Raw genomic sequence first — 25,143 nt, forward strand, 5'->3', positions numbered from 1 at the left:
TCGCCATCTGTTGTCATTATACAGTTCCTATTTATAGTACTTACTATTTTAATAGTTTTTAATTATGTATGGGTTTTTAAATGACAACTTTTGTTATATATATTTTAAGTTGTTTACCATCCTGAGCCCTTTGGGGGAGGGCGGTCTAGAAATCCAAAGTATAAATAAACAAACAAACAAATAAATAATACTATTCTTTGTGGCAAGCAATCAACATGGAGTCCCAATTTTCATTTGTCTCATATTCAGCTATTTGAATCACTTATCAATAAGTCTCTATTGCTGTATTTTCTTCAGCACAATATTTTTGTTCTCATCACATTTTTCCAAGACTTGTCTGTACCCTCCTATCTATACTTTACAACGTGACAAACATTTAATCAGCAAATGCTACAAAAATATCTGCAAAATACACTTTTGATCAACTGCAGTCTCCAGAGATCCTGTCTTTGGAAACATACTATAGGACTAGTGTGAGAAGCTCATGTTAATTACTCACCAGTGCTGTCAAATCCTAATCAGTAGCTAATATCTCAAGAGAATAAATTATTTTTAAGGTCACAACCTCGTTTCTGATCATGAATACTAGAAATAATCATTAGTATGATCGGTAATATATTGTCAAGTTAAGAAGTACTGAATTCAGTTTTGACTGATGATCTGATTGGGGTGAAGCTATTAACTCAGTTTCCCAGTCAGTAAAATGAGAATTATAGTGATCTACAATTAAAATATAACTGGAAACAGGATGCAAAAATGTGGGCATAGTGCACCTTATAAAAATATGTAGATGAGCTTTTAGAAAGAACATTTACATAGTAGAACAAAACTGCAAATACATAATTGTTACACATTTAGAAATGAGCTGCAGATACATAATTTTTCATTTTTTCCTCAAAATTTTCTTTTTAATAGGAAACTTCTGTAATAAACAGTACACAAATTGCTCCTCAGCAAGACTTTTTAATAAAAAATATCACAGAAATATTTCATAAATAATATCACAGAAATATAATACACTTGAAAGTTGGCAGTGGCTGCAGAATGTAGGCTCTAAGGATCAACTTGAGCCCCCACCCCTGGGTTTCCCCATTCTTAGACTATATCTTGCTTTTACTGTGAACATCTTTGTACAGACAGAAAAACTGATATGATTCAGCCACAATTTGTCAGTAGTAGTAGCATCCACCATTTTGGGTAACAAGTCCTGTCTTACAAACTTACTAGAGTTCTTTGAGGGTGTAAACAGGCATGTGGATAAGGGGGAACCAGTGGACATTGTCTACTTGGATTTCCAAAAGGCTTTTGACAAAGTTCCTCACCAGAGACTGTTGAGAAAACTCAGCAATGAAGGAATAAGAGGGGAAGTCCTCCTATGGATTAAAAACTGGTTGAGGAACAGGAAACAAAGGGTGGGTATAAATGGGAAGTTCTCACAATGGAGAGATGTAGGGAGTGGTGTTCCCCAAGGATCCGTTTTGGGACCAGTGTTCTTTAACTTATTCATAAATGACCTGGAAGTAGGAGTGGATAGCGTGGTGGCCAAGTTTGCAGATGATACCAAATTATGTAGGGTGGTGAGAACCACAAAGGATTGCGAAGAGCTCCAAGCGGACCTTGATAAATTGGAGTGATTGGGCTAGAGGAAATGGCAAATTCAGGTCAATGTAGCAAAATGCAAAGTGATGCACACATAGGGGCAAAAAAAAAAAATCCCCACTAAACTTCACATGCACTACTTGCTACAAAGGGTCAGTGCTATCAGTCACAGACCAGGAAAGGGATTTGGGCATCTTAGTTGATAGTTTTTATGGGAATGTCAACTCAATGCATGGCAGCTGTGAAAAAGGCAAACTCTATGCTGGGGATTATTAGGAAAGGAGTTGATAATAAAACTGCAAGGATTGTCATGCCCTTATATAAAGCCGTGGTGCGACCGCACTTGGAGTACTGTGTCCAGTTCTGGTCACCACATCTCAAAAAGGATATCGAAGAGATAGAGAAAGTGCAGAGAAGGGCAATGAGGATGATTGAGGGATTGGAGCACCTTCCTTACGAGGAGAGGCTGCAGCGTTTGAGACTCTTTAGTTTGGAGAGGAGGCGTCTGAGGGGTTTTTTTTATCATAACTCTAATCTACCCAATAGCTTTTTGTTCCTTTAAGTTTACCACGTTTGTTCCACTATGGAGATTTAGCAGAAATATTCCCAAAAGCAAAATAGGATTCAACCCTGCTCCCTCACAATTTTTAATCTGTGCAGCTAATGGTGGATGCATTGGTGCTTCTGTTGTCTCCATTTGTCCTGTAGATTAGTGAAGGGGTAACAAAAACTGATGACCTGTATATTTGTGCACCACAGAAAACTAGATCCAATGAACCCATTCCGAAATAAAGCCTCATCCATATATTGCCTTGGTCTCATCAACGCTTTTTTTTTTACTAATGCAAGAAACAGATTCCCACCACACGCCAACACTTCAGAAACGCTGCCTTGTCCCACAACTGTCAGCAATATGATGAAAGCAAACTGGTCTCTTGTGTGCCACTTGAGGAATGCTCAGGCTCTTCCCCTTCTTTCCCAGCAGGAGAAGGGCTTGACATTTCAGGGAAGCCACAGAATTGCTGTGAAAACCTTCAGTCAAGCATATACAAAATGAACAAAGAGGGCAGTGATACAGGTCTGTAAATTCAGCAGGATGTGTATTCAGAGACCTGCACCTATGTAAATTTACAGGTGACTAGGTACTCTGATTTTTGTAGGTATTCACACTGCACTGAAAAATCTACAAATGGAAAAGCATGTTCAGTATAGGGTTTGATATAAATTTCTTCTGGACAGGAAAAGGCCAGAAAAGGCCATCTTCAGGAAAAGGCCAGAAAAGGCCATTGCATTCTTCTACATAATTCAGTACTGACCTTTTGGATGGGGCAAAGTTTTACCAAGTCTTGTTTGGTACATGGGGCTTCTGTGTGCATGGCTGAACTGAATGCAATGCCCCCAAATCTAATTTACCTATGATCAGTAGGGTGCAAGTTATCATGTGACAGCTCACAGATAAAGGCCAGAGATAATTACATACTAGCTTTCTAGAATACACAGCACCTAAATGTATCTTTATTGACTCCATTAATCAAAATGGCTTACATTCACTTATATTAATTTTTAATTAGCCTTACTCCCAACTAATTCTGCCTTTCTTTCCTGTTGGTTACTTTTCATTGGCTTTGAGAAAACCAGCTTTTCTAAGTCCTCTCTTTTGCAATTAAAGCTATGAGAGAATCTAGGCTGAAATTAGGAACATACATGTGTGACCTACAGTTTTCTTGATTTACTTTATAATTGATTTGAAGTAGACAGTACTAACACGTCTGGATAGCCCAAAATGAGGAAAAACACCACTTTCATTCACTTAGCATTTTCAAGAGCCTTGTTTAGTAACTAACAGTTCATTAAAAAATTCCAGTCTGCTTCCAGTGTTTGCCAGTTTGGCCACAAAATCACATCTTTTCTTCGAGAAAACCCCATACATAGTATTCACTTGCTCTTGCTTTGGAAGACTCAGTAGTTTTTATGAGATGGTTAAACATGGTTTGCTGATTCAGTTTGCTTGATCCCTCAATTGGTAACTTCTGTGCCATTTTCTGTTTCCTTGCTCTGGATTTTTCTATAGATTTTCAGCAGTATTTTCACATCAGCAGACCACCATTATGCATGCTATATATGACATATACTGTACATTCAAATACCTTGGAGTGTAGCTAAACATTCAGCTCAGCTGATCACTATATAAACTTTCTAACTTGCACACATAAAACACCAATTGTACAATCCAGCAGTAGAAATACAACTACAGCTATTGACAAAAGATACGTTCTTTAAGCATTCTTATGTAAACATTCCACCAACAGATTCGGTAGCTTGCAGCTAACAGTTTAATTGGAGTAGGTAATAGCCTGCAGAAGCTCATGCACAGTAAATTATTTTTAAAAAATGTCTTAAAGGTGCAACAGGATTTTCTTAATATTATTTTTTAACATAATATATGATGAATAAGAAACATAAAAAGAAATTACATGATGAACATTCATTTCCCTAAACAATGCACTGATCTATTCCCCCAAAACTTGACCTTGCCATTGTTATAGCATAGCAATTGTTAGATCCCAAACATGTAAACATGAGAATGATATCAAATGAATTGTCTTTAGTGCTGAAAAGAAATTCTGTTTTCACAGCCTGCACTTCTCTGTTATTTTTCCTATTATTTTAATTTCCTTCTCTCGTTTCCTCTCTGTGGGGATTTTTTTTCTAGCAAAAAATATATTGTGTAAATTTAATCCTTCTTTTCTTCTTTTTTGCTCAAAATTTCAATATTTTCCTATTTGCAAAAGAGAAGACAAGCTTTGATGTCATATTTGGCAATGGTTAGGTTAGGCTTGAAAGTTCACTTTCCTATTCTACCTTGTTGAAGCACATTCTGAAGTATTCCTGTGAACTCATTAAAAAACAAAACTAACCTCTCCTGACAGCTGTGTCTTTGTGTGTTAAAAGGGTTTTGCAAATAGATATCCTTCTCGCCATTTGCTTGTTATTCACATCAACAATCTTTACTGGGTAGAAATCCTGATGTTTCCCTTATGTGAATATTTGCTCTCAAGTTGCTTCTGACATATGGATTTATTACCTCTAAAACATTCTATCTTTAACAGCCTTGCTAAGGTCTTGCAACTAAGGACTGTCATAGAATCACAGTGTTGGAAGAGACCCCAAGGCCCAGGGCCATCAGGTTCAATCCCCTGCAATGCAGGAACACACAATGAAAGAACTCCTGTCAGATGGCCATCCAGCCTCTCTTTAAAAACCTCCAAAGAAGGAGACTCCACCACACTATGAGGTCGTGCATTCCACTGTTGAACAACCCTTACTGTCAGGAACTTTTTCCTGATGTTTAGGTGGAATCTCTTTTCCTTTAACTTGAACTCATTATGCCATGTCCCAGTCTCTGGAACAGCAGAAAACAAGCTTGCTCCTCACCAACATGACATCCATTCAAATATCTAAACATGGCTATCATGTCACCTCTTAGTCTTCTCTTCACCAAATTAATCACACCCAGCTCCCTAAGTTTCTCCTCGTAGGGCATGGATTCCAGACTATGGCTTCCTTTTGCCCCAGTCTGTCTGTCTGTCTGTCTGTCTGTCTGTCTCTTTTGGTTCCAGTAAGTGGTAGACATGGTTTAGAACAATTTCTTGACCACTGCTAGTGTGATAAGCCATGGAGTTGGGATGAATGGCATGGAAGAGATAATGGGGGATATATAATAAGGTTTGTTGGCAAACTGGGAAGCAAACAAAGCAAATCAACATAGTAGATGTTGGGAAGGCTAGATGTGAGGAGGCTGTGAAAAATGAAAGGCAGCTCATGTAGCAATAAAACAATCATAATAACAAGAGTGTCTTTTGCAATGTTCATTCAATATAAACAGGGAAGGGATGCAAATGAATGCAAGTGTCCAGAATCACTGGCAAACTGGCAATGGTCCAATTCCAAAAAATCTCCTAATTAAATTGGAACTAGGAGGAACAGAATACAGGGGTAAAAATATAGAACAAAGAAGGGACAGAAGGAAGGAAATTCTCATATTACTGCAGGAGATGTTGTGACAAACTCTGCAGGTTTTACATTCTCAAGGAAGGCCTGCTCCTCCACCACTCCCCCCCCCCCGGAACCCTACCTCAGCTGACGCTGCAAGGAATATAAAGAAGTGATGCTCTGGTTTGTAGCACCATTGAATGGCATCAGATTGTAGATTTTACCTTCTCAGAAAGGATTTTTATCAGAGTAAATATCCTTGAGTAGTGGGGGAATTGACTGAGAGCATGAGGCAAAAGCAATCTGCAGCCAGTCAGTAGTTGCTCTTGCTTATAGTGCAATCTTAAGCAACGTTGCATTCTTTTAAACCTATTGGTTGTGTTGATTGAGAAGAATGTAATTCTGTTCAGGATTGCCCTGAAATACTAGCAAGCAAGATGGATCTGGAATTTTTATATTAATCAAGAAGGAACACCTGATCTGCTTTGGTGCATGGAGAGATATAACTAGTCTCTGTACATTTCCTTCCTATGATTAATTTGCTTACTGTATTCTGGCATTACTTTCAAATACATCCAATTTAAAAGAATGGTTTATAATCTGATGAACACTATACAAAAGAAACAATTGGTCAGGTAACAGACAGAAGAGGTCTTGTTGCAGATGCTTACATAATTAGGAATGGCCTCTGACTGGTTCTAACAGGGAGTCAAGCTGGCCCCATATACCGGTATGATGAATGTGACTTGCTGTGTCATGTTTCCTTCTAAGGCATCCAGGTTGAAAAATGCCAGTGGAGAATTGCCAGGAAGCAAATATTAACTTGTTTCAGATGAGGTGATAAAGATGGGGCTGACTTGAGATAGATAATGGTGTGCAGGATGAATCCCAGCACAACATGTCTTAGGTCACTGTCTGAAGCTCCAATGTGGGATGGCAACAGGTCACTGTGGGAGAAGAGAAAGAGAAAATAGGCCATTCTAATAACATTATTCCATTTTGTGGAACTGTCAGGCCGCACCATTATCAACCTGCCAGAGCGCAAGTCTCCAGACCAGCAACAGCCCCAATGCCATGGAGCCTCTTTCCTTTGTTCGCATGTAACTAGTTCAATACCAAGTACTTCTTATCTTTCTTTCACAGGATGTAACTCAGCTTTCCCAAAACAATGAATCTGTACTACTGTCTTTCTCTGTCTTTCTCATGCTGATATTGGGGGAATGCAAAGGTAGGGACTTTATGGGTTGAACCAAACTGTGACCTTAAAGTATATACTGGGGCCAGGGAGTTTGAATCTCAAATTCAGCTTCCTGGCCATTGGGCTGACACAGTTCTGATTAAAGCTCTTGAATCTTTCCTGAGTCTTGTCATTGACTGGTGTATCAGACCCTTACAGGAACCATAACACAACACAGAGACAATAAGGATCAAAATATGAAGACATTTTGGGACTTCAGTCCATTTGTCCTAATAAAAATCACCCTCTAGCTATCCTCATTACCCACCAGCTATATGATTTTAATTTTCTTCCACTTTCCCTCCCTTGGGACAGGAACTATAACATTGCTACTTAGCTTCTGCTCTTTCTTAGTCCTTTGTGAGCTCTAAAAGAAAAAAACAATTAACTTCTTTAACAAAGATTTCTGTACCTCTAACATCAATTAATTATCCTTGCCATATTTTATATCCCGAAAGACTTTTTGCTTTGATCTTTTGCTTTTTATGTAATATGAAAAAATCATATCACTTTATCTGCCAACTTTATTCACTTTTTGTCATACTGACTATTTTTATTCCCATTCTGTCCTATATTCTGTAATGAGACCATCTAAGAGGCAGGCCTTACATATTATTGGTATTTGGTAACCTGAGTCATTCTTGAACATGTTTCATTCACTGACCTTTTCATCCAGTGATGCTTTTTTAAAATCCAATGACTCATGCATGTATTTTCATTCCATTGTTCCTTTTGTCCTCAAGGATGATTTCTGCTGATATTAGAAATTATTTTCACAGTGCCATCTAAAATAGAGTTATCCCTTCTAACACCTTTGACTGAGATGAAAAAAAGAACAGGCCAGGTAAGCAGAAGGGCCATCAGACTCTTACAGTTCTTCACCATTCTGGTCCTTTTTCCAAACAGGGCTGTAATATATTGCTTTTAAATGACACGTCAGTCACAGGCAAAATGGCAGTCATCCAGAGTTTAATTCTGGATGAGAGAGCTGGCCTGGTTTATATCACTGAAACCCAGCTGGGAGAAGGGGGAAAGTTAATTTTTTCCAACTATGCCCCTAGGATACTTGGAGATACATCAGCCTGGTAGGTGAGGAGGAGGGTTGGTTCTAAACAATCCGCTTCATTTAGAATCCCTGAAGTTGCATGACCACCATGTGTTCAATCACCCTGCTCATGAATGATAAATTTAATAGTAGTTATTCCGTTCTTCTGGGCCTAGAGTAGGTTTCTTGGGATGTGAACACATCACTTCCTGCTTCAAGGCAATGAGAACCACCCTCCTTCTTGGGGGAAACATGTACTGTCTTGCAGTCTACCTCCATTTGCCTGTAGATTTAAGCAACCAGGAGGAGCAAAGGCCATACAATCAGGTTGTAGGTTTTAAATGTCCAAGAATCCTGCCCACATCCTTAGATTGCACAAACTAAAATGTATCCTGCATGATGGACAAGTCAGCACCTTGAGAACATCTGATCCTGTCACTGCTAATGTAGAGCCATGTTGGAATGGTGAACAAAATGAATGTGCATCTGGATGTAGATTGATACAGTCCCTATCAAACATTGTATAGGGAGGTGATTCATCTCATTCTATGTATGAGTTCATTGCACACATTTCTTACTGATGCATATGAACACACTGTTGCATGTGGAACCACATTCAGTTTAAATAATCATCTTTGTAATTTTTCAGTCTCAGTCTATGACTACACATATCCTAACCTATAATTGTCTGAACATCACTTTAAAACAAATTAGTTGAGAAAGCAAGCTGCTACTAATGCAAGAGTCTGTTCTTTTTAAACTAAAGGATAGCAATATTTAAGGAAACATTTGATATACTAGGTAACAGATACCTAACAGATACCTAGATAGCTAAAACACCAAATATGGGATAATAGACTGTTTTTTTTTCTATACCTTTTTCTTTTACGGAAACCATTCATGATATATTACAACACAATAAAAGCTCTGTAGTGCCCATTGGCCTGAATGATGTCAGTTCCCATCCATTATATGCCTGTAGAAATGAAGCAACCACCTTTTTCATGACACAGTTAGCAAATTGTGAAACATGTTGTAGCCGTCCAGCATGAATGGTTACCTGAGATCAAGAGTTCTTTAGCTAAAATGTTTCATTCATCTCAATCAGAATGATAACTTGGCATGTCAGATCACCTGCTGCAGTATTCAAGTCAGTGTGCTAAAATTCTGTATTCCTGTGGCTGACTGCACTCAATATAAAGTTATTAAAAAACAGAAATGCAATTTATAATGGCTATTTTAGGAGAGCAGCTTCTTTATCCCTTGCCTGATTCTTCTTTGCACAGGCTAGATGGTACAAAATTAAAAGGTTCAATAATTATATCTGAACATTTCATCTGCAATGGATTTCTTTCACTGTCGGTTACATGAACTGACAGTCGTATTGATCTCTAAGCATGATGATTTTTAGATAGAACGGCTATTTTTAAATGCATGACCTGTCTTCCGTCCTTCTTAAAGCAGATATACATTTCTAGAATTTAAATTGAGTTGGTAGATTGGCAGGCATATATCTATATATATCTAACAAAATTATATACATATATTTGTATAATAAATATATTTGTATAATAAATGTATATAATGTATAAAATATTATATAATAATATATTAAAATGTACAATTTTATAATATGTAAATACACACACACATATATATGTGGCTGAGCCACACACACACACACACACACGCACACCCGCGTGTGTGTGTGTGTGTGGCTGAGCCACACCCCGGCCTGATCGTGTGATGCACACGGATGTTAGGGGTGTTAGGGGTGGAGCATGTTCCCTATATATTAGGCAGCTCGCGGTTGCTCCGGCCTTCTTCGACGACTGGAGCAAACTGACCCTCCCTCCCTATTTTGTGCTGCTCACTTTGTTGCAGCCTTGGTGGTTTGGGCAGAGGAGCGCATCTTTAGGGAGAGGCCAAGCTTGTGCGCCGGTCCTCCCCGTGGTTGGGGGCCTCCATAAGAGGCTCGGGGTGAGGCGGGCTGATGGCGCATGCCGCAGAGGCCTCTGCAATTTTTTATTTTAAAAATCCTTGTAGTAGCCATTAAACATTTGAAAGAGGTGAGTGTGGACACACATAATAAAGGACAAAAAAGGGAAACCAGCAAGTGCTAGGTGGCATTCTGGGAGAGAAATAGTCTAAATCCACTAAATCATAGATGGCAATATATGCAGAGCCTATATTTTTCTGGAAAAAAACCCCTATAGATAGTGAAGGGGGGGGGGAAGAGAGAGAGATACCAAGAAGATACCAAATGGCTTTGACCATTTGTGATCATGATAAACACATTTTGTTTATTATTTAGTCATGATCCGAGGCATAGACTTTGGTTGTTTCTGCACGGGCGATAAACAGCGGCCCAGTGACGGCAAAAATGCTGTCCCTGGGGAGGCGTTCATACAGCAGGCGCTGCTGCAACGCAACAGCGCCATGCTCGTGCCACCCAAGCGGCACGAAATGCCACTTTTGAACCTCACTCCATACAGCCCGGAAACCACACAACACCCCAATCATCTATCTGCTAATCTATCTGTTCGTTTCTGTTAAGGTAAATAATAAAAATGGTTAATGACCTATACTTCAGGGCCCCAAACAACTTAATCATGTCTTCCCCCCCCTCCATTTTTTTTCTCATGATAAAAACTTGTGGGATAGTTTAGGTTATGAGAGTGTTAGCAAGTCCAAGATCTCTCAGAAAGTTTCTGTGGCAACAACCTGCTTGTCCGGAATTCTCGTCTGCCACATCAGATCTTGGAAGCTAAGCAGGTTGTTTCCCCTGGTCAATATTTGGATGGGAGATGACCAAGGAATATCAGGATCAGAACATGGAGGCAGGCAATGGTAAACCACTTCTGAATGTCTTTTGCCTTGAAAATCCTATGGGGTCACCGTAAGTCAGCTGTAACTTGACAATACAAAAAGGTGTTTTAATATTTTTCTGTTTCGTACCTTGTGGACCCTGATTATATAAAATGGCAGAATAAAAAAGTTTTAAATAAATACATAAAATACTTTCATCCATGTGCCAAGATGAGTGTAGCGCTTTCTGCAAGCTCTGGGAGAAATTTATTTATAGCTCTGATTTATGAAAAGGAGAACTGCTGTATGCTTCATTTCCTCATTGAGGAATGGTTTAACAAAAGAGTTCCTTCCCTAAGGAATATGATTATTTTGAGACTTCTGATACCTAGGAGCATCAACTCATCTATCATCCTAAAACAACCAGTTGGTAACATTTCAGCTTAAAATAACTCTCATTTTATTAGGCACCATCTCTGTTCAGAAATATGGCTTTGTGCCCTACAGATATTTAGTAGTTCAACCGCAACTGATTGGGCTTATAAATAGAAGTTTTAAATATGTTATGATTTTGTTTGATGATCATAAGCAGTGGGGAATGAATTTAATTGGATTGTGAATTGATGGGGGTTTGCTGGTGTTGAAAATGTAATAAAAACTGTTTAAAGCACCTAGGATAACAGCGACTCTTTGTCTTAGAAAATATTGCTGCAACTGCTGAAGCCAATTCCCTGGGGTGGAAACAAAGGAAGCCTTACTTTTAAGTAGAAGTGAGTCATGCTGTGTTAGCTAAGTTGAGAACCTCTGGACCCGAATGATCTCATGTAAAAAAGAGGTTAAACTGGTAGTGCTTCTGAGTTCCAACTAGGACCAACTGTTCTTGGAAGGTATTCAAAACTGAACATCACACTGAAAAATATATCTCATATACACAGCATAAATGATTCTCAGCGACAAATATTCCTTTCTAATTAATTCCATCTCTTTCTTTCTTTCTTTCTTTCTTTCTTTCTTTCTTTCTTTCTTTCTTTCTTTCTTTCTTTCTTTCTTTCTTTCTTTCTTTCTTTCTTTCTTTCTTTCTTTCTTTCTTTCTTTCTTTCTTTCTTTCTTTCTTTCTTTCTTTCTTTCTCTCTTTCTTTCTTTCTTTCTTTCTTTTTCTTTCTTTCTTTCTTTCTTTCTTTCTTTCCTTCCTTCTTTCTTTCTTTCTTTCCCTCCCCCTAATAGTTCAAAGCAGCTTACAATAATAATTGAAAAACATTTCCAGAGTAAAATAGTAAACCCAAACCTCTCCTTGCTCCCTCCCTTAAAAGATGCTGCCAATTTAAACCCTTTTGAAAGTCCTGGAAAACAAATAAGCCTTTCAGCACTTCCTCAAGATCATCCAAGGGAGGGCTTGTCACAATGACCAGGAATAGTGTGTGTGTGTGCAATCCTCTGTGTGTGTGTGTGTGTGTGTGTGTGTGTGTGTGTGTGTGTGTGTGTGTGCGCGCGTGCAATCCTGCTCATCAATTTCAGGTTCTTTTCTCCAGATACTCCAAACGATGGAGTTCTCAAAGATTTTTATTGGAAAACAGAAAAACACACCAAAAACCAAATTTCTCTTACAAAGATCTCTCAGTCAAGCATGTTCCAATTATGTTTCTGTCCAGACCTCAAGCTAAAAGATGCTTCCTCTAGCTCAGTCCATGGTAGAATACCTTTTTTTGTTTCCCTTTGCTTCCCAGGTAACTTCTGTTTCCTGACATGTGCTTCTAACATAATCCTTTGATTCAAACCATTTGGCTTGCCAGTTTGGTTTCTCTGAGCATCAAAGGTCTTAACAGACTGGTGTGACTTCCTTGTTCCTGTAACCTGAACAACTGCACCACAGCGTTCCTTTCACCTATTCAGGCAGCTTATTTCACAAAGCAGGAGCCATAATGGAAAAGGTTAGGGTTGTGGGAAGTGCCAGATGGGCCACCCTAAATGGTAGGATGCACAACAATTGTTGCCTAAAGACCAAAATTATTACAGAGAAATATGGAAGGAGATATGTGGGTCCCAGATCATGAAGAGCCAAAACAGACTGGCAGCCAAAGCAACTGTTTCAAAGTGGGAAACACATGTTTTCAGCAGCTAGCTCCTGAAAATAGCTAGACTGCCACATCCTGGGCTAATTGTAATTCCCGGTTTGAATTCAAGGGCAACTGATATAGAGCACTTTGCAATAATCTAGCCACGAGATTACAGAAACCTGGACAGATCAGCTGAGTCTAGGTAATAACAGAGCTGTAGCTGTAGCTGTAGATGTAGCTGATAGTCATGTTGCTTCTCCTGCCAAAATTGCTTAGGATGGGACAAAACAGTGGGTCATACAGTAGTTGTGCACATTCCCATTCCCTCCCCTCCCTTGCATGCCACACCACTCCACGCCACGCCACGCATGCGCCTCCGCATGCGCCCGCACGCCACGCCACGCCACGCCACGCCACGCCACGCCACGCCCCCCTCCCCCTCCCTCCGCTAGGGTGGGTGGGCCATGTCCAGATGCCGGACCCCCTCCCCTCCCCTCCATTGCATGCCACCTCTTACTCCCTGCCCTCCCTTGCATGCCACCCCTCCCTCCCTTCCCTCTCCCTCAGTTAGGGTGGGTGGGTCATATCCAGATGCCAGACCCCCTCCCTCCCCTCCCTTGCTTGCCACCCCTCTCTCTCTCCCCTCCCTCACTCCTCTTCCCTTGCATGCCACACCTCCCACTCCCTCCCTTCCCTCTCCCTCCGCTAGGGTGGGTGGGTCATGTCCAGATGCTGGCCCCCCTCCCTCTCTTGCTTTAAAACCCCCTTCAAAGGTCACCCTAAGTCAGTTGTGACCTGACAACACTTAATTATACTGAAAATCTGAATCAAGTCTAAATAACTCATACTATGGCTATTAGCCAGGTGTCCCCATTGCTGAATCCTAGTAGGGGCATTATAGCAGTGCAGTGTGATTAGGATGGGATATTCCATGCCAAGTGTCATTTGAGTTGTTACTGCTGGATAATATTAATCAGTGTACCAGCATCAAAACATAGGCTTTGATGAATCTTGGTGGTTAGAGCTGCTGTTGCTTTTCATCTGAGGTAAAGTTTCAACAAATTGTAGGAATCTATTAAGGAGTAATGGTTTCTTGCTATCTGCATCATTTTGCTGCATTGTTGTTTCATTCTGTGAAAGTGTACTTCTTATAGTAAGGTCCTAGATGTCTTCACACGCATGCACAGCACTACACTGTAGTGTTACAGTTGTTGTAATTAACAAAGGTTTTCATTTACTTGACATTTGTTATAATAGTTCAGTGTATATAAAAAGCAGCAGCAACCAAATTGTAATGATGCTGTACGGTTATGACAGAAGTACATGCATACAAAAGCCTTCTGATATTTATAGATTTTTATATACCGGTAAGTAGGTTGACACACAGGGAACGAGACATGATTTCTTACAGATCATAGCCATCAATATTACTTTATACTTATGATATAAAATGAAAGGGGGCCATCATCTGATCTTCTTAGTTTGAGATTAACTTGCCTTAATAAAAATTTGTAAACCAAGACTGAAACAACAGAAGAGCTGCACTAATAATATGTGTAGCTTAGCATGATCAGGATGTATCTTTGCTTTAGATGACACTGTTAATCTTCTAACAGAGTCCAGCCATGTCAGAAATGTTCATAGGGAATCTTTGATGACAGTATAATTAATCTTAAACATCTGGGAGTGAGACGTATCCCATCCCCCAAAATGCAGATGATACAACTCAATATTAAATTTAAAACTTCCTTATAACCTAAAATTTAAAACTCCTTAAAACCAAACCTTCTCTCTCAAATGCCTGTAGCTTTATTACTGTGCTTCTAGGGACAGGGGGAAGAACACAGAAATCTCACTAAGGTATGATTGAAATGCATTTTAGCAATATCACAACTTTCATGCCCAGAAACACTGAAGCAGAGCTGGCAGATAACACTTGCCTCAAGAAGATAATATGCAAATGACAAGACATTTACCAAATCCATTGATTAGGAAATTGCAATCAGTATTCTCATCATCTACTAGAAATAATTAGCACAGCATGCTGCTGTTCAACTGTTGATTAAAAGTATTTGCTTAATATACTTGCAATAGCAAGATTACAAGGCCCTGTCAACATTTCTATGGAAACCATGTTCTTTGTGAGATCGTGCCTCATCCAAGCCTTTAATAACTCTTCAAATTAGCTTTAATTCTTTCATTAATGTGAACTATGGCTCTTCTTAGGACAGTGAAGTTCAAAGTCTTATATAGTATGTACTTTACAAGGATTGATGGGAGTAGGTAAAGGCATGGACCAAGTGCCAGTATGTTCCATTTTCAAACTGTTCAGTACTGTTTATCAGAGAAGATGGATCATATCTTACAGGTTGTCAACTGGGTTGGATCAATGCAGGATCTGTCCATTGAACTCACAAGTACTTTCGACACAATGGAATGCTACTGAATTGCACAAGCTGTCTAGTTTGTTTTGATTATCCACACTTTGATTTCTATTCCTTTCTGAGAAATCAAGCCAAGTCCCTTGATTTTCACTCCTTACATGGTTTCCCCATTAAATTCAAACATTTCAGTAGTTAGTACTAGAATGCATGAACCATGGTCTGGCTTTTTGCAAGGCAATTAAAACACAGTCCATTTTTTAAACAGTATTTTATGTTAGAATGGTTTGGCAGAAGGTGTAATTAAGGGTGAGGATACCAGAACCACAACTAATGTCTGCAAAAACCCAATAATTTTTCCATTGCACATGAAAGGACAGCTAAAATAGAAGGCATTGATTGTAAAATTCCACTTAATTCGTATGTTAATGTCTTTTTCGTGTCTTGTGGGAAAATCTCTGAGACACAATCCAAATGTTGGGAAATCAGCAGAGCTAAAGGGTATTTTCTAATGAAAATGAGACATGTATAGTCATGTTTTCATCTCAAGACCCTTCTCAAGTAAAGATCTGCCTTTCTCTCCCTCATGCATAGGGTTTTTGTAGGCAAGAAGACCACTGGGTTTCTCATTCATGGCAACATCAAGTGGAACATGGGATTTATTGTAGGTCAGCCATGTCTTCTTTCCTTATGCCCTTAAGAGATTGCTCATGCTGGCCCAGAGAGAAAAGGAGTGATGTTGAGCTAATATCAAAGGACACCAGGGTTGCTGACAACTAAGTATGTGACTGATTGCCTGGTATCCTCTTGCTGGCCTCACAGTATAGCTGCCTGCTGTTGAGGGTACTCACCCAGATGTAGAAGGCTTATGAGGGTGCTGCATTGCTGAAGTTGTGCTACTGCATCTCCTCTTGCCAAAATTGGCTTGTCAGGGCACTTTGTTGTGGAAGACACATAGTGACTGTCCTTCTGGTCACAGCTGGCTTGCAAGGCCACTCAGTTACTATGGGTACATTGAGGTTGTCCATGATGACACATGGAGCTTGGGAGGAAATGTAGTTGCTGAAGAACCATTGCTGTTGCCCATCCTGGTTTGTGAAGAAACAGTGTTGCACGAATACTGTCTTTTTATTGTCCTTGCCTGGGAGAGGTGGCTTTCCTTGCACAACTGTTGCAATATTTTAGACACATACACACTGGAAGATTGCTTTGGCTTCCTGGCCTTATTCTTTCAGTTCCTTGACAACTTCCTCTTCTTCTGCTTCCTTTGTTTGGGTTTCTGGTTCAGTTTCTTCTGAGGTTGGGCCTTCTTCTTACCTTGATGAACAGTCATTGACTGTTTCTGCATGGCCTCACGAGCAGAGGTAAACTGGCATAAGTTGATGTCGATACACGCCCCCCCCCCCAGGGCTGTTCGCATGGTGCTCTGTGAATGGCTCCTGTGCCCCAGTGGCCCACGGAGCCACGTTCTCATGGGCACGCTGGTGCAGATCCCTCTTACTTTGTCTCCCAGCCACCATCACACTGGAGAGGCCAGGAGACATGCCCCAGTGACCATGGCAATGTCTCCAGGGCTGGAGGCCAGGAGGCATGACCCTGGCCTCTCCAGAGCGATGTGGCTGGGGGACACGGTAAGAGCGATCTGCACCAGTGCAGGGAAAATGCCAGCTTCCACCCAGTGCCGTTCGCGCAGCACCAAATGGAAGCTGGTGTTTTCCAAAAGACTAGCTCATTGAGCTAGTTTGAAAAACACTGTTGTGGGGGGAAAACACATAGCTGTGCAATCTCCCCCCACCCTTCAACAGCGTTTTTGCCAGCCCCACGCTGGTCTAAATGGGCTGTGCAGAAGCTGCTACTGTTTCAATGCTCTGTGCCTTCTTTGAACTGTATGACTTACTGATGAATGCCTTAGGACTAGACCTACCTGTGGGATTATACATTGTATTGTATTCAAATGAGATACTACCCCTTTGCCCTGTGACTGAGTGACTGGGGGAAAAACCTGTTTTTGATGTAGCAGAGATAATATTTTGTCTTATGTACATATTTTCAGGAGGTCTTGCTTTTGAGTAATAATGTATCCAAGCACAAAACTAGAGAAGTGGTCAAAATTGATGGCAGCTTTCAGGGTCTCAAAAATGCAGATACACAGTGGTCTAATTCTAATTTGGGCCACAGCACAAGAGAAAGATATCTCAAACCTTGCTTGCATTCCATTTTTCCAACCTCGGGAATTGCCACTTGTCCTGTTGGCAAACATTATCTCAATTAAATTGGAAACTCATGTGCTTTGGTATAGGGTTATAAAGAAGCATTCTAAATAACCAAGCTCCAAAAAGTAAATGTATGAGCAGTCATCAGAGCTTACAAGTCCCTAGCGAGATTGAGAGGAAATTGGATGCCCTAATATTAACTACACTAGGTCCATAGAAAGCTGGGAAAATGGAAGCTTCCTTATGGCCACTCTATTTTAGTGTGGATTTGGGTTCCAGTTGGGAAGAAGGCCATGTTCATGTGTCTAGTGTACACATATCTTCTGAACACATGTGGTTTCAGCTTGCCTATAGTTTTCATAATAAGAACCTCAGGACATTAAGTTATTTTATGAACATTTCTTCAGCAGATAATCTGACTCTTTAAAAGCCTGTAAGTGTAAAAAGCAGCATTGAAAATGTGTAATTGTACAAAAGCTATGTTCACTAAAATATGTTGTAGTTAGCATTCTGGTAGAAAGTGTTGCTTTTCTCAAACTTTTTTAGGAGCACTTAAAATGGTCTCATTCATTGAGGAAACGTAAAAGTGTTTGGCCCTGCAGACTAAGAATAACTGGTAATCCAAAAATGCATTACTACAGTGGATTGCTCTCATCTCAGTCAACTTTATTTTCAGTAATGTGATCACATAGCTAAATCTGTGCAAGATCTTTTTGCACAAAGCATATCTTAATTCCAGAGGGTGTGGTACAGGTTGACAGTCACACAGAATTATGACGCCATTGGATTTACAATGAAATCACTGATTGGCTAGGGCTGGGTACCCTAGTCAGGGAAATGAGGGCCAGCATGGTGTGGTGATTAAGGTGCTGGACTAGCATCTGGGAAACCCAGGTTTGAATCCCGACACTGCCTTGAACATTTCCTGTGTGATCCTGGGCTAGTCATATTCTCTCAGTTTTGACCCTGACAATTATTTAGATGGAGACCTTTAAGGAATACCAGAGGTGTAATGCAGAGGCAGGCAATGACAAACCACATCTTAGCCTCTCTTGACTTGAAAACTCTTCAGGGTTGCCCTAAGTCAGTTGTGACTTGATGGCAATTTACATACACAATCAGCACAAAATAGGAGCAAAGACGAAGGACAGCATATTACAAACAACAGTGAAAGCACTCAGATAGGTTGTCTGACAGTTTAAGAATACTGACCTCTCCTATATGCTCAAAAATAGGAACTAGATTTTTTTTCCAGTCCTAGTTGCAGCTAAAGAAGGAAAAAATCATTTCACAAAATGTCCTTGAAAATGTAAGAGGCAAATTTTCTATTGTATTGTCTAAGGTTAATTGGCAACATTAAACAGCCTATTCGTGTTAAATGCATAATAAACACAGCATTTTCTTCTTTATGATTTGTTCAATACTAATTTAGAACATACTATCTGTTCTATTTTATAAGCTCTTCCTTGATGGAAAATTTCAGGTACACAATCTGCTTCAAACATCAAACCTTGATTGTTTTTCTGTGCATTCTTCCTTTCTTCCGAAATCTGGAGATTTTACTGGGGTCATACAGGTTAACATGGACTTTGCAGACTGCAGATAAACAGAAAGCCTTTTTATGTAAATTGGGGCTTCTGATTTATCTGAGATTTAATTTTTAGCTTCTAGCAATTTTCTGTCCAATTCCATTTTGCACTTTTCATGCATGCTCCCATAATTGTACTGGTGGTATTTTTAGTGACAGAAATGTGCTTTGTATTTTCATCCTGCATCAGACATAAGATACAACATGCTTTTAAACATTAAACTATATCATTTTCCGGAGTACACCTTTTATTTTTTATTTTAAAAGAAATTAAAATAAAATATTATTACAAAAAAGATATGTGGCGCATACTTACATCTATCAACATCTTAAACTTTCATTATTAAATATTCTGTTTAAAATTTTCAAGTCCAAAATAGTAAATAAATAAATAAAATTAAATATAACATTTGTTCTTGTCCATATGAAAATTGCTGCTTTTTATTGTTCCAGGTCTTGATCTATGTAGTCCCAACAAACATTCCATTTCTTTTTATATTCTGTAATTGGTTTATTGTGTATCAGACTTGTCAGCTTTGCCATTGTTGCATATTCTGTTAATCTGTTCATCCATTCTGTAAGATTCGGAGATTGTTCTGATTTCCATCTTGCTTCAAATGCAATTCTAGTTGCTATCAGAGGCGTAGCTAGGGAATATGGAGCCCGGTGCAAAATCTGAGTCCCCCCCCAATAGGCAGCCACTGTGATTCTGGAATCCACCCCAAAACAACATCACTTTCAATGGTGTTTAAGCTAGGGAGCCCAGATTCTCCCTTTAAATCCACCTTAGGGAGACTCTGGGGTCCCCAGTTAAAACAACATTGAAAGTGATGCTGTTTTGGGGTGGATTCTCCCCCACCCTGAAACAGCATCACTTTCAATGTTTAAATTCATGCCGAAGGGAGTGGGTTTAAAAGGAGAATCTGGGGAAATTTGGAGGGTGCCTGCTGTTTGTTAAGCTAGCAAGTGTTAAGCTAGCAGAACCAAAATTTCAGGGTATCTTTAGGAGACTCTCCTGATGATACCACCCAGGTTGATGAAGTTTGGTTCAGGGGGTCGAAAGTTATGGACCCTCAAAGGTGTAGCCCCCAGCTCCTATTAGCTCCCATTGGAAACAATGGGGGATGGGACAGCCCCTGTGGGAGTCCATAACTTTGGACTCCCTGACCCAAACCTCACCTAACATGGGTGGTATCATCAGGAGAGTCTCCCAAAAAATCTCTGAAATTTTGGTGCTGCTAGCCTAAAAACCGTGCCCCCTGCAGGCCAAAACTGAAAAAAAACACTAAAAAATACCAAAAAACACAAACGAACCTGCAATTTTTGTGCCCCCCACAAGGGAGCACCCAGTGCAATGCGCACACACACCCCGGCCCCCTGGTAGCTTTGCCTCTGGTTGCTATAATCGTATACTTAAAAAACTCATTATAAATTTTTGGTACAAAATATTTAACTACATACTTTAAGTATTTAATTCAAACTTAACCTGCATGAATCATAATGCAATATTTTCTTGTGTTTTTACATGTTCACCACATCTGAAAAAAGGTTGCATCTGTATTTTGACATTTCCAGCATTTTTCAATATAATCCTTATTAACCTTAGCAATATCTTTAGTTTTAATATACCTGTAAGGAACTTGCATTGTCCAGGCCAAAAGTAACATTTGAGTTCTTTATTGATCTGGCATTCTAAGTCAATCACAAGCAATGCGGGAACTTGGCCTCCCAGCATTCAAGCAGCCGCTTTTATGGTCTCCCCTCCCAATTCCCGCCAAAGTTAGATAAACACACCTGTAGTTCCCATCCGAAAACTACATTGAAATAGTTTCACACAGACAGGCAGGGGAAACAGAAGATACAAAAGTTAGAAACTACAGATACTGGAAACACTCCCCAAATCTGGGCTGCATGCCAACCTTTGCAGAGGAAACCTTCCCAGGTTAAGCAGCAACCTTACAATACCATCTAAAAACATTTATACCAATGTTTTCTTAACATTTGACATTCTGTATATTTAGTTTCTTTTGTCCAAAGACTCTCCCATTAATTCATTCATAAGGTTTTCTCCAAAATTCTGAATCCATTTTGCCATACAATCTTTTACTTGTTCTGTTTCTGTACTATATTGCAATAACAATATATTTTCCATGGGGAAGGGAAGGGTATGCATAGTTGGAAATATGCAAGGTAAGGGAGACTGACTTGTCAGATGGATTTTACAAAGTCATCGGTGGCCTCAACCAAAGATGGAACATATCTGCCTTGCAGGCCCTACAGAACTGCATCATGTCCTGTAGGGCCTTGATATCAGATGACTCCAGAATGGTATACCATACCTACTTGGAATGGCCAAAGATAACAGGAATTAATTTTCTTCCTGCTTTCCTGGTACCCATTTTTGCTGCTGCCTTCTCCTGTGTCATAAGACATAAACTCTCCTGTTCACAAAAGCATGAGATTCCACTCGGTGGTTGCACAATTTACAACGGAACAGTCTAAAATATATTTTTCATCTATTAACAGTGGTCTATAAAACCAACAAGGGATCATGTTCTTGAACAGATAAAAAACTTTTTAAAATTAAAACCAGACACTAATGTTTGAATCTATGTTTAGAAATGTCCATGACTTCTGAGCGTGTTGTGAACTAATTTACAATTTCAAAATATGAGGAGTTGCCATTTGTCACAAATGCATATGTTTATACAATTGATTTTGTCATTGAGTTTTTCAATTACATTCAAAGAGCTCAACTACTCCTTGTGTTGATTCATTTCATTCACCCGCACTGCCTGTATAATAACAATTTCAGTTTCTTAACTATATTTGCTACAGCATCTTTTGCTGAATGTTTGACTGCATCTATTATTTATTACCTCCTCCCCTTCCCATGATTAAGAAAACATTAGAGACCCTTCCACACTCTAGAGAGCAGTGTATTTACCGATGTATAAAATCTGTTTAGATATACCTGCTGTGTATCATAAATGCATAGAAAGGCAAGACTAATAAAGAAGGCGATGGGAACCTAATAAAAATGAAAAAGTAAAAATATACACACTATCTCAGTGTGTGTGATACTGATGAGTACATGGAGCCACTGCTTCAATGGAGTTTAGTGTGCAAATCAAAGCCATGAGATTGCTAAACCCTGTAATGCATCCATTGTGTTTACTCTCACAAAAGTTGTCACTGTTGCTTAAATGCCATAGTAAAATATGTTGTTTTCAAAACTTCTACATCACATTTTATAAGCAGCAAAAATATTTCTGCACTAAAATGGTAAGATCATTTAAATTACTTTCTATAGCATTACTTTTTGAGCAAACTATATAAAAATACCTGCTAGTCAGCACTGAAGGAGACAATTCCTACTCCCCTGGTGCAAAGAGTATAGGGGAAAAATATGGGTTATTGCAGAAGAGGAATTGGAGACTTAGATAGCATGTGCTGCCTTCTTTGTGATGGAGTTGGGAATGGGGGAATAAAGTCCGCATAGGACAGTGTCAGCTCTAACTCCCTAAGACATACAGTTTCCATGTCTCAGTGGTAGAGCATCTAATGTGGAAGCAGGCAGTCTTCAGATCAAACTCTTATATCTCAGAAGGGAGTGGAGATGGGAAAGATCTTTTGTGCCATAGACGTTGAAGAGCTGCTGTAAGTCACAGTGGACAGAGGGACCTGATAAATATAATACAGCTTCTTATGCCATCCAGGAGATAGAAAGTACTACCTGCTGCTACATGTTAACATTGTTGCATTTGTAACATAACTGAAATTCCCACGCACAATTAGGACTTTTTTTCCTTTATCATTGAACAGAATCTTCATTACAATTAAGTATTCTTGCAAAAAAAAAGTATAGATATATTTTGGTGGTACCCTGGGAAAATGTTAGTTAGGTGGAATCCTGGGAAAATGTTAGTATGTGACAAACACTGGAGTCAGGTGTCCTGGAGGGGTTTCACTCAATCTAAAGGATGAGGTCCATAATTTGGAGGTTTGCTGCAGAATCCTGGCCTATGGTTGGAAGCTTAGGTCTTCTCTGTGGCATGTAGCACATTTTATCAGCTTTGACTAATATGTCTGCTGTGACTATTACTTGAAAAGCATGATCTGGCCATAGTGACCCATGTCCTGATCACATCCAGTTTACATAACTGAAGCTACCTTTGAAAACTGTCCAGAATTTTAGTTGTTCAAAATATGGCCGCCAGGCTGCTGTCAGTATCTGGATACTCATATCACCCCTGTGCTGAAATTGGCGCTCTGCTCCTGTCTGTTTCTGGGCACAATTCAAAGTTCTTTGCTTTAAGGCTCTAAACAGCTTAGGGTAGGGTACTTTAAGAACTGCCTTATGCTGTACTGTCTAGCCCACACATTGCAGTCCTGTTCCCAAGCCCTGCTGTCTGTCCCCCTGCTTCAAGAGGTGAGGTGGGTGATGATAAGAGGTGGTGGGGATCAGCCAATTTTAGCTCAGCCTCACCCAGTTCTCCTTCTAACTTCATCCCAAACCCACATGACTTTTGTCCATGCAAGCCCCATGAGCCCGAGCAGTTTCCTTCTCTCTGTTTTATTGTTGGAGAAACTGGTTGGAAACGTTCTTACTGATGACCTGTCCTTGTTTTGGTGAAGGCAGGGCGGGGCGGGGGAATTCCCTCAATCCTCACTTTTTGCCTACCATGCTGTTCTTTAGGCATCGGGCCAAATCATTTTGTTTTTTTCCAGGCTTTAACGAAGGGATTCCATCTTTGAAAGCTGTTTTTATGATCTGCTTCAGTCTTGATGACTGTTTTATGAATACTGTTTTGGGAAGAAGAAGAAGAAGAAAAAGGAGGAGGAGGAGTTTGGATTTATATCCCCCTTTTCTCTCCTGCAAGGAGACGCAAAGGGGCTTACAATCTCCTTTCCCTTCCCCTCACCCCCACAACAAATATCCTGGGAGGTGGGTGGGGCTGAGAGAGCTCTGAAAAACTGTGACTAGCCCAAGGTTACACAGCAGGCATGTGTTGGAGTGCACAAGTAATCTGGTTCCCCAGATAAACCTCCACAGCTCATTGCAGAGTGGGGAATCAAACCCAGTTCTCCAGATTAGAGTGTACCTAATGACACTTAATCACTACACCATGCTGGGTCCTGTCTAGCCCACCCACTCCATGTATCTTTATGCTGTTTTTAGGTTTTATCTTGGATGTTTGGGCTTGTTTTAATACTGATTTAATACTGATTATTCATATATTCATTCATTTGATAAATTTGGATGACTAATATAGTGCAATAGTAGACATGGGCCTTGATTTTCCAAGGGATGCAGACTTCTACAATTAGATCCTGCACTGGATGGGAATGGTATCAGCTACCTTTGTCCAGTATTTTCCAGCCTAGTTGGACCAGATCATACATAAGATGAATTGAAGTGATTGCCTCAGGCACCACCATTGCCCCTTCCCCACTGTTGCGCCTATCTGGGCACCAGCAGAGCTAATGGTCTTCATGTTCTCTCCCATAAGCCTCTCCAAAACCAAAGAGGCAAGCCAAGTGAAAAGTGTTATTTCCTCATGCTGCCTGGATGGGTATGGGAGAAGGGGGTTAGGAGCAAGGATGGGAAGCAAGTGCGGGGAAGCAAGTCTGAGGGTAGAAGGGGCAGGAGAGGCCTTAGATACAAAATGCCTTGAGTCCTAGCTGCCAGTTTACCAGCTTCAGATGTGCCTTTGGAATCCCAGTAAAATATTTTGAGTAGACCCCTTCAGCCTCAAATATTTTTGTTATTAGGCATGAAACACAGCCAAATAAAATACATTTTAACAGTTGCATATTTTACCTTGGAACTTCTACTAAATACTGCAAGAGGATATGTTAGAAGATGAATAAAGTCAAGGATCATATCCTGATTTTTTTGTTGCACAGTTCTTATTAATTTCCCAAGGAAAGCTATATGTATTACCAAGGGGAAAAAATTGATCATTGTACAAGGATGAAATTCACCATGTTCATGCCTCCCATGGGACTTTTTCTGTACTCTTCTCAAGTTCAAGTAACTTATTGCTCTTTTTATCATTACACAGCATAAGAAAACAATAGACAAGATCATTCATTCCCATTTCACACAAGGTCATGGTGCTCGTTCTAATGCCAGTGCAGACTGCAGTGCAGTCTTATAGATGATGTTGACCTGATAACTAGAAATATTTTTCAAAGGCCTGTGGTCTGTGCATATTACAG

This window comes from Sphaerodactylus townsendi, linkage group LG09 (assembly GCF_021028975.2).
Source record: "Sphaerodactylus townsendi isolate TG3544 linkage group LG09, MPM_Stown_v2.3, whole genome shotgun sequence".
Lineage (NCBI taxonomy): Eukaryota > Metazoa > Chordata > Lepidosauria > Squamata > Sphaerodactylidae > Sphaerodactylus > Sphaerodactylus townsendi.